Genomic DNA, 13733 nt, shown 5'->3' on the forward strand with positions numbered 1-13733 from the left:
GGCACAGCAGGATGTGAGTCCCTTGCGGCGTAGTGTGTTACTGATGGTAGCCTGTGTATCGTTCGTCTCAGCTCTCTGCAGGTCATTCACTAGGTCCCCCCATGTGTTTCTGGGATTTTGCTCATGGTTCTTGAGATCATTTTGACCCCACGGGGTGAGATCTTGTGTGGAGCCCCAGATCGAGGGAGATTATCAGTGGTCTTGTATGTCTTCCATTTTCTAATTATTGCTCTCACAGTTGATTTCTTCACACCAAGCTGCTTGCCTATTGCAGATTCAGTCTTCCCAGCCTGGTGCAGAGCTACAATTTTGTTTCTGGTGTCCTTCGACTGCTCTTTGGTCTTCACCATAGTGGAGTTCGGAGTGTGACTGTTTTAGGTTGAGGACAGGTGTCTTTTATACTGATAACAAGTTCAAACAGGTGCCAGTACTACAGGTAATGAGTGGAAGACAGAGGAACCTCTGAAAGAAGAAGTTACAGGTCTGGGAGAGCCACAAATTTTGCTTGTTTGTAATTGACCAAATACTTATTTTCCACCAAAACTAGAAAAAAAATTCTTTCCAAATCAGACAATGTGATTTTCAGGATTTGTTTTCTCATTTTGTCTCTCATAGTTGAGGTCTACCTATGATGTCAATTACAGGCCTCTCTCATCTTTTTAAGTGGGAGAACTTGCACAATTGGTGGCTGACTAAATACTTTTTTCCCCACGGTAATGTAGGAGTTTGTCAGTGTGTCATGTTTCCAATTGTTAAAGCAGAATGAATATGCTGATTGGCTCCTTTTTAGAACTCTGTATGTCAGTAATTCTGTTGCCTTCTACAGTTTGACCACTAGTGACCACTATTGTTTATTTTAATAATTATACTGCAGTTTCACTCCTTACCACTGGAGGCTGCTGTTGTGTTCTACAATTGCCCTTTTCCAAGATTCTAAATTTATGGAATTCATCTTGTTTCCTGTTTGGGCCTACTTAAAGAGGCATGGATCTCTCACTCATTGCTTGAGTATTGTGTCTAGCTGTTAGCTTAGCTTGCCTCCAGCTCCTGAAAATTCTTACCCAGATTGTTCTAATTTATCTACGGATTGTTTGCTTATGACTCCTTGCTATCTCCAAGAAATTCTGCTTCCGCTTGCTGTTACTGCTTGTGCTCCATCGGCCACTGGTTTCCAACAATACTAAGCTAGTATCGTAACAGTATCAGTAAAACCTTCTTAACATACTTTATGAAACTAACCAGCACAGATTTGAAGCAAATTTGAAGAATTTTACAATATTTCACATAGTATCTAATCATTTTCTACCACTGCTACTCCAAAAATCTGGTATCAGATTTAATACAACTTATCACTACATAAATATATATATACATTACTCAGAGTGTTAAAAGTCTGAGTAGGAGAGAAGATGTTTTTTTTTAATCTATATGCCACTTATATTGATATGTGACAGTCACATGATCTAAAGTCAGCAAACATATCGACACTGCGGCCTCCAGAAGTAAATAACCCAACAGTCTCACTGTCATAGATACTGTTATGCAATTTATATCTCTCTGGCAGCGGGATTACTACATAAGAATAGCAGAAGCGAAGGCTTTAGAGAAGGGATATTTTTGTAGACTTGTCCTTTTTCAGCAATAATTTATCACTGCTGTTGTCGTCTGTCTGTGGTGTTGTCCTCTAGGGAATGTTAAAAGATATATTAAATTATACTGCTGTCTATGACACCTGGAACCGCCAGATTCATAAATTACATCAAAGATATGGAAATATGGAGACTTTAAGCTATTTTCTTAAAGTGCATACTTTATAGCTATTGCAGGGAAGATCAATGATATTTGTAGGAAAACTGCAGGTTGCATCAGATTTATTTTTTATTGTATTTATTAATTAATTATTTTATTGCATTTTCTACAGATGATCAAATCTTTTGAAATTTAAGCTGGCCAGCTTTGGCAAATTGTTCCTAAAAATTCTATTTGCTGCAAAATTATTTACCGAGAATCGCAAGTACTTTAATTGCCATGAAAAAACATGTATAATACTCTAATGTCAACTAGGACTGTATCCGACAACATTCAAGCTCTTTATGCCAACACAGCCTTAGTAATGTCAAAGTGACTTCCCCATAATTGGCTATGGGTGAACTGATGGTAACTATTCCCCACTGCTATTTTGTCCCACACTATCTGTACAGTATATTCAGAGTTTGGGGCCTTTTCTTCCTATTTCTATTGCTGAGCTGTGAGCTGTGACATCATGTCAGTATCTCAGATTCATCCAAAATGGTTCACGCACTGCATTCCCTGTCTTGGCTTTTTTACAGGCTATGATAGGCTGTGCTATACCATGTGATGTGCTATACTATGTGATGTCCTATATGATGTGATGTGCTATACTATATGATGTGCTATATTATATGATGTGTTAGCTGCAGGCCATTATTGGAAAGACTGTCCAGTCACATTCAGATCATGTGACCCTTCCTTGGCAGATGCAAATCTTCTGCATTTTATAAAATGATGACAGGCATTTTTGGTGAAATGTAAATTGAATGAGAACTTGTTCGAATTCTGCAGGTATAGTGAATTTCCTAAAATTCAACTTGAATTAACTCATTGATCTCAATTTTTCTTTTATTTTAACAAATGCTTTGGGGAAATTATTTTTTGGCAAACTGTAAGATAAGTCAATTTCAATTAAAATGTTCTAGTTTTGCTGCTGTAGCGTGTCTGTATGTCCATCACCTAGATAGCTGGTATGCAAAACGGAGCTCTGAAGGCTCACTACAATATCTGTCCTCCTTTATCTAAGTGTTAGAATGTATTTTGTTTTGCTGCAGTTGTCCAAAGTTGTGACAAAAATGCATTATTTTTGCTGCCAATTATTAGATCCTGGTAAAATTATGTCATTTTTTGTCATGATTTTTTTTTTAAAATCATAGCATAAAACACAGTTTTTTTGTCGCAGCTCCAGGAGTATTAATAAATACTTAATGCTTCAGTAAAGTAATGTGGCCACAATGTGTGAATGGAGCCTCAGAAATTACAGCAGGAAGGGAGTTGTACATGGCAGATAAGAATGTAAAGAGTAGGGAAAGCATCTATGTACTCATGGAGGGCACAGAAAACAGGCAGTAGATAAATAGGAAAGTCGCTGAATGGGCAAACAATAAAGGAAGGAAGCTGTCCTGAATCCTGATACATCACAGTTAATGATGGCAGCAGTATAGAGGACACAAAGGGCTCATATCTAGCATGAACTCCTAAGAGGGGCATGGACACAAGAAAAAAATCTAAAAGTAGGCACAAGTTGCAACCTAATTACCAAAAAATGTCCAAAATACTATCACTGTATGGCACTTCAATGAATAATCCAATAGCCTTTTTCGGGGTAATATAGTTACTACCCGAAAAACAGAAGAGATCCCTAATTATATTAAAAAATACAAAATCCTTTATTAGACATATTTAAATAAACAATCAAATTAAGAGATACCTCTAAAAGGGGACAGATTAATCATCTAATGCTGTACGTAATTGGTTAAAACAACATTCAGGAACCACAAATGGGGGATACAACAAAGTAAAAAAAATCTAGTGTTCACAGAATCAAACACAACGGCTAACCGTGAATATAGCTGTTGCTTTAATAGCATGCCCAGTGGATATCCTGAATGATGATGAAAACTTGGGTCTCAAATACTAATATATAACATACAGATAAAAAGGGGAAGGATATAAATATATACTACAACCAGTGGTTCCCCTTACATACAAACAGATAGGCAAACATTAAAATATACAAATGCATCCAAAATTTGTAGATAAATACATAATATATACATGCAAATCACACATATTTACCTCTCAAACTAATAGTACATGCTTATATATAGTGCACATAAACCAAGGACTAGGTAGCTCTGAGTTACACCAACAGAATAAGCAAGGCGAAACGCGCGTCAGAGTGAGGGACCCCTAATCTGATACCTCCGGAGTGCTGTTTGCCATAGCATCAGGTAATATATGGTCTCTCATATTGGCTAATTTGGTTTTGGGGTTATGGATTTATGTATTCCTCCCTGTCCCCGGATAATTGTTATATACAGAGGGACATGAAGAGAGACAGTGACACAAGCAGTGATTGGGTGCCGGGCACCATGTGTCATTCCACCGCACCAGACCTCTGTGACTGTGAGTGCTGACACTGCTGGAACAGCGCCAGCACAGGAGGTGAGTATAGTTTTTTTTATTTTATCAGTGCCAAACATTTAGAAGGGGTGGTCCTAGTAGTGGACAACCCTTTTAAATTTATATGGCTGAAATCATACCGCCAGGGTCTGATACATGCTGCCCGTGGAGTGGGAAACATGTATCAGTTGTCAGGTTCCCTTTAATATTTGAAAACTAATGAGACAAGGAAACAGTTGTCAAAGTTTAACGCATACATGTGGGTAACTAAATAACATGAATTAAAGCATTAAACAAAATTAACATTTACTAAATAGCTAAAGAGGAACTGGTAAAACAAAAAAAGAATACACTTCTTCTACTACTACTACTACTACTACTACTACTACTACTACTACTACTACTACTAATAATAATAATAATAATAATAATAAATACCAATTATTATTATTACTAATTTAATTAAATATTTTCGGTTTAAGTGGTAGGAATATTAAAAAAATTATCAATTGTGACTCATTTATCAAATCCACATGGCTTCTAGTTTGTATTTGAAGATGCAGTGCAGGGAGTACATAGGGAGATAAATGACAAGAGAACTTGGACAGTAGTACATATAGACACATGTATATTTGATTCTGTTATTTTGCTTTTCCTACAGTGTTCTTTCTCAGTGATGGACTAATTATCCAGTTCTGTACCCTTGAAGTAAGTCAATAAATGTAAAGCAAGCATAGTGCTATTTCATTACTGCCTTTGCGTGCAAAGAGTTACATTGTGTTAATTAGTAACTTCTGCTCTTTCTTTAAATGCAAGGTGACATTAGTTGTGCATAATATGTGGAATTTGCAGATGAACCGAGAACTAAGTTGTTCACTGAGAATTCTGGAATTGCTAACAAGTATCATATGCATGCAGAGAAAGGAGAAATTGCCAAAGCGTATGCAAGATTTTAGTTGTATTTCTTTACTTGAGCGTAGAGGTATTGATGATTATGATCTTAAAAATGATGACGCAGTAGCAGAGATGAGCGGATCAGGCAAAATTTGAATTTGCCTTTTCTTTCGGGTTTTTTTCCGTTGAAATTCCAGGAACTTAATGTCCCTTATTACGCACTGGGGTCTGCAGACCCCAGAGAATAAAAAATGTAATATGGATCGGCATCAGCAGCGCTGAATCCACGGGAGCTTCCATGTTTGCTAGGCCTGGGAGGGTACCGAGCATGTGCCCATAAATGTCACGGCCCATGCTGAAACGTATGACGTCACAAGATGCTTGACGTCACGGCGTATGCGCAGAACACTCCTGGGCCTAGAAAATCCATAAACCTCGGCTTAGCAACTGAGGCCTGGGGATTTCAGTGCTGCCAACACCGATCCAAAAATGGCGATGGATGTGTGGCGGTAAGGAGAGGAAAGGCTGACGAGGTGAGCGGTGAGGTGAGTATAAGGATTTTCAGTATTTTCTATTTTTTTTAACAGTTTCATGGTCCTTGATGGGTCAGAAAAATAGTGGCCAGCTGCTGCCATTTTGAAGAATCTACGTGGAATTGAATTATAAAAAATCTGCATTTTGGCAAATAAAGATTTTTGTAAAAAAAAAACGCAACGTGTGCACACAGCCTAACACTCTTGCAATTGTGGTCAATAGGCAAATTGCTTCAGCTGTACATTCTGACTTTAGGTAATCTGACCTGATAAATTATTAGCAACAGCTGAGTCTATGCCTGACATAAAAATGTTATATAAGGGATAAAGTTCCTTAAAGTAAGCTATCAATTTTATGTGATATGATCCATTAAAAGTTCAAAAATGTGAAATTTTTCAGCCGTATTCAAATACAAGTTAAAGGGGTTTTACCTTTTCATTAAAAGTTAATACCCAACTGCAGGCTATTGTACACAAACAATCCACACTGTGCTCACCTTTTTCGAGTCCACCAGTGAGTCTCACCACTGTCCCCATTGTCTACATTGGAATGCTCCACTCAGAACCGCTGAGCTCATTGATTGACGGCCGTGTTGTCGACATGACGTCAGCATCGCAGCCAAGCCAGACTCTCGGAGTAGCTGCAATACTCCCCAGTTGACCTGGAGAAGGTGAGTATAAGGTGGTTTGTTTCTTTGTAATAAACTGCAGCAAGGAATTAACTTGTAATGAAAGGAAACAACCTCTTTAATAAAAGAAATGTGAGCCATCAAACTTTTACTCCTCTAATTAGCATGATCACATATACTTAAAGGGATTTTCAGTTTTAGGCAGAAAAGCCATTGGACAAAAGAAGTCACATGCATATTTATAAGTGAGGAAAAAGAAATTCCTGAACCTAAAGTGCTGGCAGATTTCTGATAAAGAAGAAACACTAGAAATGAAAAATAGATTGGATGCAAGTTGAATTTGTATAACATTTTATGAAATTCATAGGTCCTGGCGAATCTGTATAATTTGCATTTTAATCCACACGAATGACCAAACAATGCCCACCAACATTTTAAAAATTGCAGTAGATTGCTTCAGTCACAGAAGGCTCACATGACATCAAGCACAACTGTGATAGCTTCCTCTTAATGTCTTGCAGCTATCACATGACATGGTGTAGCGCTTCTAATCAGGAGGGACTATCATAGCCTGTATAAAAGCCAAGCCAGGGATTGCAGCAGCCATTTTAATGTGATTTAAAGGGAACCTGTCACCTAGTTTTTAGCTATTAAACTGGCCACAGTGTGTTGTTAGTGATACAATAAATGTGCATCACTACAAGTTTTTACAAATAAAAGCTCCCAGTATTAAGTTAAAAAAACACTTTATATCCTTAGGGGATCCCCTCGCATACCTTTTCTTTTAGTCATAGGGGTGGCAACTTTATCTTTTCAGTCACGGACTTTTGAAATTAGGCATGCTCTCAGCATTGTATTTCATTGCCTTGACTGGCCCGAATTCACGTCAACCACATATCAAATCCCGAGAGTGCACACTGCCCATCTGCTCCCCAGGCATGCACACTGAGTTCCTCCTCCAATCCGCACTCCGGCAGGAGCAAATACTTGGCAAAAACTGGTTAGTGATGCACATTGCATTACTAACAGCACACTGTGGCCAGTTTAATAGCTAAAAACTAGGTGACAGGTTCCCTTTAAGATAGCGAGAGAATGTCAGAGCTCACATCTCAACAACAGAAATAGAGAGAGAGGGCCCTAAAACAATGGACAAATATTCCAAGCAGTAATATGTTGTGCACCTTCAGCACTGAAGAAGATGCGAGTAATAGTCTGTGACTAATGCAGAGATTTAATTGATAGAGGGTGAAAGGGAGAGAGAATGGGGTAGGTGCCAGCTGCAGTGCTAGATTCCATGTAATTGATCAGTGATATGTTGTAGTTGGCATCTGTCCTACTGCGTTTGAGTTTATAATTGCTAGAGATCAGCGAATGTCAGTAGTATAACTACTGGGGGGGCGGAGGGGGCTATCGTCCCGGCCCCCGTCACATGGAGGGGCCCACCCGGAGCCACGGCCGCTTCTGTCATTCAGCTCTCTGATGTGTCAGAGACAGGCCGGCACACTACACGCACGCACGCTGTTGTTCTCTGTCTGACTCTGAGCTGAGACTCTGCATTCTGCACAGCAGCCAATCACAGTCTCAGTGCACGGCTGGAGCGCTGCTAACCTGATCTTCTTCTACAGGCTGGCAGCGCTGTGGTTAACTCTACCCCATGAGCCAGGGGCGGACATATTATTGGTACAACCTGTGCAGTCGCACAGGGGTCCAAGAGGTAAGGGGGCCCATTTCTACCTCCAAAGCAAATACAATTTAGCATTTTTAGGAGCTCTTGGGCTGCAAAGGTCCCATGTTTTGTTCTTGCACAGGGGCCATTTTCTGTCTGTGTCCGCCAGTGCCATGAGCGGTCTGATTGGTCCACGCTTGACCCTGGGTCCTAGTGAGCAGCTGTAGCTTAGATTGTGCCAAGACAATGCCTGGCCCGGACCAATCATCATCTGGTTCATATGTAAGGGCTGCTGAAACATTTTTTTTTTAATAAATTGCAGCATATGATGTTACTGTAGTAGTGGGGTGAATGTGAGGGGAAGAGGGAGAGCTAAATTGGGGTAGTGGGGGTGGCACTGGAGGGCTTTTGTTCAGAGATTAAGTGCAATCTCATGTCATAGTTGCTGTCTGGGGAGGGTGGAGATACGGAGGTAGGGGCTTATTATATTTACAGCTTAGGTCTTATTATAAGCCCCTGCGTTATAGTATAACAAGCCTCCATACAGTAACCATGGCATGAGCTGCACTATGTCTAAAGGGGTTGTCTGGTTTAAATATACAAGTCTGCAGTCACTTTATGAGACTGTAGACTGGCAAATGATGACAGGGTGTGGTGCGCCTGCTGACATGTGCCCCCAATATCAACAGTGTGATCGGGCGGTCATGAGACCATTTTTGCTATTTGCATGTGTCGACTATATACTTTTGGCTTCTCTCAATAGAAGAGATTTGAGACAAGCTGAAAGAGTCCAGGCAACACATGCAAATAGCAAACATGGTCACGTGACCGCCCGATCACATAAGCAATGCTGGGGACTCGGGCCATTATTACTGTACATGGGGGAATCAGGGGACATTATTAAATGTTAAGTGGGCACTTGACAAGTATTATTGTTATAGGGGCACTCAGGGTATTGGTGCACATGGGGCATTATTACTTTCTAGGGGCAAAATGTGGGCACTGTTTTCTAGGCACTTCCACAGGGCACAAATATTTTATAGGGGTAATTGTTCCATCTAGAGAGCAAAAAGGGAGGATTTTACTTTGCAAGGGGCACAATGGTAGCATTATTATGTGGGGGTGCAGTGGTGGGCATTATTATGTGGGGTAGATCAGTAATAGGGACACATATGCCTGCAGCGGCTCAGCATTGGGGTATCAGCAGGATAAGAAGTTTGTAAAGGTTAGGGATAGATGGGGGTGGTGCCTGAAATGTGAGAAGTCAGATGTGTCTTTGTTGTAATCTCTGCAAACGAGTCCTGGCTGGAGAAGTTGTCATGTTGGTCTGGGCCAGATGGAAAACATGGGAAAAGTGAATGACTCCACCAGAAAGAACATCAGCTGTAAGTCACCATATATAACTTTATGTGACATGCAGAAGTAGAGCTGTTGCTTCAAAAGCATCCAGCAACTGTCACAAATAACACAAGCACAGGAGACAGAAGTGTTGTGCTTCAGAAGCATCCAGCAACTAGAGGGGTTAACACAGTCACAGGAGACGGAGTGTTTTAGCAGAGCCCCAGTGGGATTGTGGGGAACTTGTTATTGTAGTCTGGCTGAAGCCGAAGAGAAAGGTGGTGTGTTATCTGTATCTGACAGAAGGCAACGGAACAGAATTCAGATCTGGAGAGAAACTAAACACTGGTCAGATAAACTCTCTGAACTAACAGTGCAAAGTATTATCGGGCAGGAAGATAAGGACTGGAATGAATTGTGTCACAGGGATCATCTCCCTCATGAAATCCTCCCGCCCTCCATCTCCATGCAGGATAAAGAATGCTGTTTACTATTGAGTCCTTGTGAAGGAAAAGCCTGTGGTTGTGTATGCATAGAAGTGATCTAATCTATGCTGAATTATGCTACTGAAGAGACTGTAATACTGTGCATTGTGAAGAAACTATTGTATTGTTACTGGAGCCAGTTGCTCAAGAAATTCAGACTGTATTGTAATGAAGATTGTTGCTGTAATATCCCTGAATTGCACTGGCTGTGCTTCAGATTAAATTCCACTGTTAAACTGTTGAAAAAAACTCTTGTCAGATGTGTCTGGTCAGCAATTGAATCTATCGTGTGCCTGAGAGTAGCTGCAGCCTATGGTCTTCCTGAGTAATGGTTCCCCCAGGATTCCCAAAAATTCATGAAACCCATCTCGCCCTATCTGATCCTAGCGGCGTGCGTGTAACATTTACTGAAATCTCTAATATGTTCTGCAGGACTGCTATCTATCACTATATGGTCAACATATGGCGGTAATATCAGTGTTGATCATTGTATAAATATTTATTTTAGTAACAGCGCTGTCTTCTCTTGAGGTTCTCCTACATCCACTATTGGGTGCAGCGCCATACTTGTAATCAGGGTTACATGGTTAGTGGCCCATTCCGAAGTTTCGCCCCCCCCTGAACCAAACACCTAGCTATGCCTCTGGCGAACATGCTCAGATAAGGGGTTAACCGAGTATGCTCGGGTGTTATCCGAGTATCTTCGGCGTGCTCGTATAGTATGTTCGAGTCCCTGCATCTGCATGATTTGCACCTGGTAGACAGCCTCAACATTTAAGAATTCCCTAACAAACAGGCAATCCCTGCATGTGTTGAGGCTGTCTAACAGCCGCAAATCATGCAAACACAGGGTCTCGAACATAATATACGTTAACCCCTTATCCAAGCACGTTCGCTCATCACTAATAATTACATGTTTTTGTCTTTACTCGCAATGCTCTAGAAAGCAGCAGCAAGCCCAAGAATTAAAAATCTAAACTCAGCGTCTGTCAAAGACATTGTGCTTGCAAGTCACAAGCGACTGTGCTAAGTTTTTGCCTCTCATGAGCAATCCTTTTTGTAAAACGTGGCAATAATTGTTTTTTAGAAAGGCAAAATAAAATTCACCAAAATCCAGACATTTAAAGGGGTTCTTCTCAGCTTCAGCTTTCAGCTCACAGGCAGACAGAGTTGCAATATTGTTGCAATACAGCAGAGTTCAGAGAGAAGGAAAAAATGTGTTTGTAAGAAGACAAATTTAATTTCTCCTTTTCTGTGTTAGCTACTAGCTACTTGTCTTAGACTGGTAACTTCCCCTTATATTTAAAATAAGCTCTGAATTTGGAGTTATCTTCCAGGAAACATCTTCCCCATAGCCTGGAAGAGGTTATTTACATAAAGTTATAAAAGGTGATTTCTTAACAACAAGGCATCTGATCTGAAGCATACAGGGATGACATTTTTCGGCATTCTATAACCTGTATGCCCATATTAATAGTTTAGATAAGTCAAATGTGGAAAGAGATTCCCTTTAAAGGGGTGGTCCGATCAAAAGTGATGTAACTGCAGACTTATGAATCCCCCAGCGCAGACACTGTGCGCTGCGGGAACTCGCCAGTATGAGGGCCCGGTAACGGAGGCTATGTATACGTTAAACATACCGCCGGCCATTCAGCGCCTTCTCTCTCCATTCACTTGTATGAAGCGAGATCACGCCCCATCTAGTGACATGGACGGCCAGTGGGTGCGTCCGAATAGAAGGCGAGGCCTCGCTCAATACAAGTGTATGGAGAGTGAGGCCATACCCACTGGCCGGGGGTATGTATAACACATACATACTCTCCATTACCGGGTCTCATACCGGCGAATCCCCGCAGCGCACAGTGCCTGCGCTGGGGGGTTTCATAAGTCTGCAGTCACACAGAGTCACTGCAGACTTATCAGTCTTGACTGGACAATAGAGATGAGCGTTGTTCTACTCGAACTGTTCGCCAATCTCAAATTTGAGCTGTTTTGGGCGGTGTTCGAGCCGTTCGGCGAACACGAACAATTTGAGAAAAATTCGGCTGTTCGAGGTTATGTTCGACAACTGTTCGTGCACCAAAATCATAACTGGATTTTTTCTCAGTAATGATGAAAATGAATGTTAATACGCAGTTTGAGTGTACAGCGGGGTGGGGGGAGGGGCAGGGGATGGATCTCTGCAGGAACAATGAAGATCTCCATTTTTTTTTCTCTTTCCCGCATTTGCAGTGGGGAGGTGCAATCTGTCAGCCTATCAGCAGCGCACACACGGAGCGAAGTGCTTTTTTTCACACAAGCAAGGGCATGTGTCATTGGCAGTGTATGTCACATGTCCTTGCCCTATAAGACCAAGCCATTTTCCCCGTCGCCACCATTTTCTCACTGCTGCAGCTGCGTGTTAGACGGCACCGCTGTTGCTGTGTGCGCTATACCTTGTTAATTTCAAGCCAATTTTCGCACAAATATACAGATAGCTTGGGAGTAGGGAATAGTTGTGATTGCAGTCCTTTTAAGGACTAGGTTACAGCATTTCCTACGACTTTTATCAGGGAGGTCTGTGCTCTTAAATAGATAGGTTGTGGGAGTAAAGACTAATTGTAATTGGAGTCCTTTTCAGGACTAGGTTACATCAGTTCCTATCAGTTTTTGCCAGGCAGGTCTGTGCCAGTGCTGTGCAAGTTTTTTTCACAGCATTTGGCTGAATCTAGCAAAGCTAATCCTTTTTGGCCTATTGCAGAGTGTGTTAGTCAGTGGAGTAGCCTATCTGTGTTGCAAGATATAACACCTGTGTATAGAATACCAATTTTTTTACTGCACCTAGTGAAGTTAAATCTTTTGGGCATAGCATCATTCTATTAGTCCATCTATACTGACCTCCATCAGGTTGCAAACTGAATATAATTTTTTTCTGCATCTAGCTCTGAAAAAATATTTGGGCTTCTAGCGGTGTGTGGGACTTGGTCTATTAGTCCATCTATACTGACCTCCATCAGGTTGCAAATTAAAAATAATTTTTTTCTTCATTTAGCTCTGAAAAAATATTTGGGCTTCTAGCAGTGTGTGGGACTTGTTCTATTAGTCCTTCTATACTGACCTCCAGCAGGTTGCAAATCGAATATAATTTTTTTCTGCATCTAGCTCTGAAAAAATAGTTGGGCTTCTAGCGGTGTGTGGGACTTGGTCTATTAGTCCATCTATACTGACCTCCATCAGGTTGCAAATTAAAAATAATTTTTTTCTGCATCTAGCTCTGAAAAAATATTTGGCCTTCTAGCAGTGTGTGGGACTTGGTCTATTAGTCCATCTATACTGACCTCCATCAGGTTGCAAATTAAAAATATTTTTTTTCTGCATCTAGCTCTGAAAAAATATTTGGGCTTCTAGCGGTGTGTGGGACTTGGTCTATTAGTCCATCTATACTGACCTCCATCAGGTTGCAAATTAAAAATAATTTTTTTCTGCATCTAGCTCTGAAAAAATATTTGGGCTTCTAGCGGTGTGTGGGACTTGGTCTATTAGTCCATCTATACTGACCTCCATCAGGTTGCAAATTAAAAATAATTTTTTTCTGCATCTAGCTCTGAAAAAATATTTGGGCTTCTAGCGGTGTGTGGGACTTGGTCTATTAGTCCATCTATACTGACCTCCATCAGGTTGCAAATTAAAAATATTTTTTTTCTGCATCTAGCTCTGAAAAAATATTTGGGCTTCTAGCGGTGTGTGGGACTTGGTCTATTAGTCCATCTATACTGACCTCCATCAGGTTGCAAATTAAAAATAATTTTTTTCTGCATCTAGCTCTGAAAAAATATTTGGGCTTCTAGCGGTGTGTGGGACTTGGTCTATTAGTCCATCTATACTGACCTCCATCAGGTTGCAAATTAAAAATAATTTTTTTCTGCATCTAGCTCTGAAAAAATATGTGGGCTTCTAGCGGTGTGTGGGACTTGGTCTATAAGTCCATCTATACTGACCTCCATCAGGTTGC

This window comes from Phyllobates terribilis, unplaced genomic scaffold (genome assembly GCF_046119375.1).
Source record: "Phyllobates terribilis strain yellow unplaced genomic scaffold, ASM4611937v1 Scaffold_4__5_contigs__length_816908805, whole genome shotgun sequence".
Lineage (NCBI taxonomy): Eukaryota > Metazoa > Chordata > Amphibia > Anura > Dendrobatidae > Phyllobates > Phyllobates terribilis.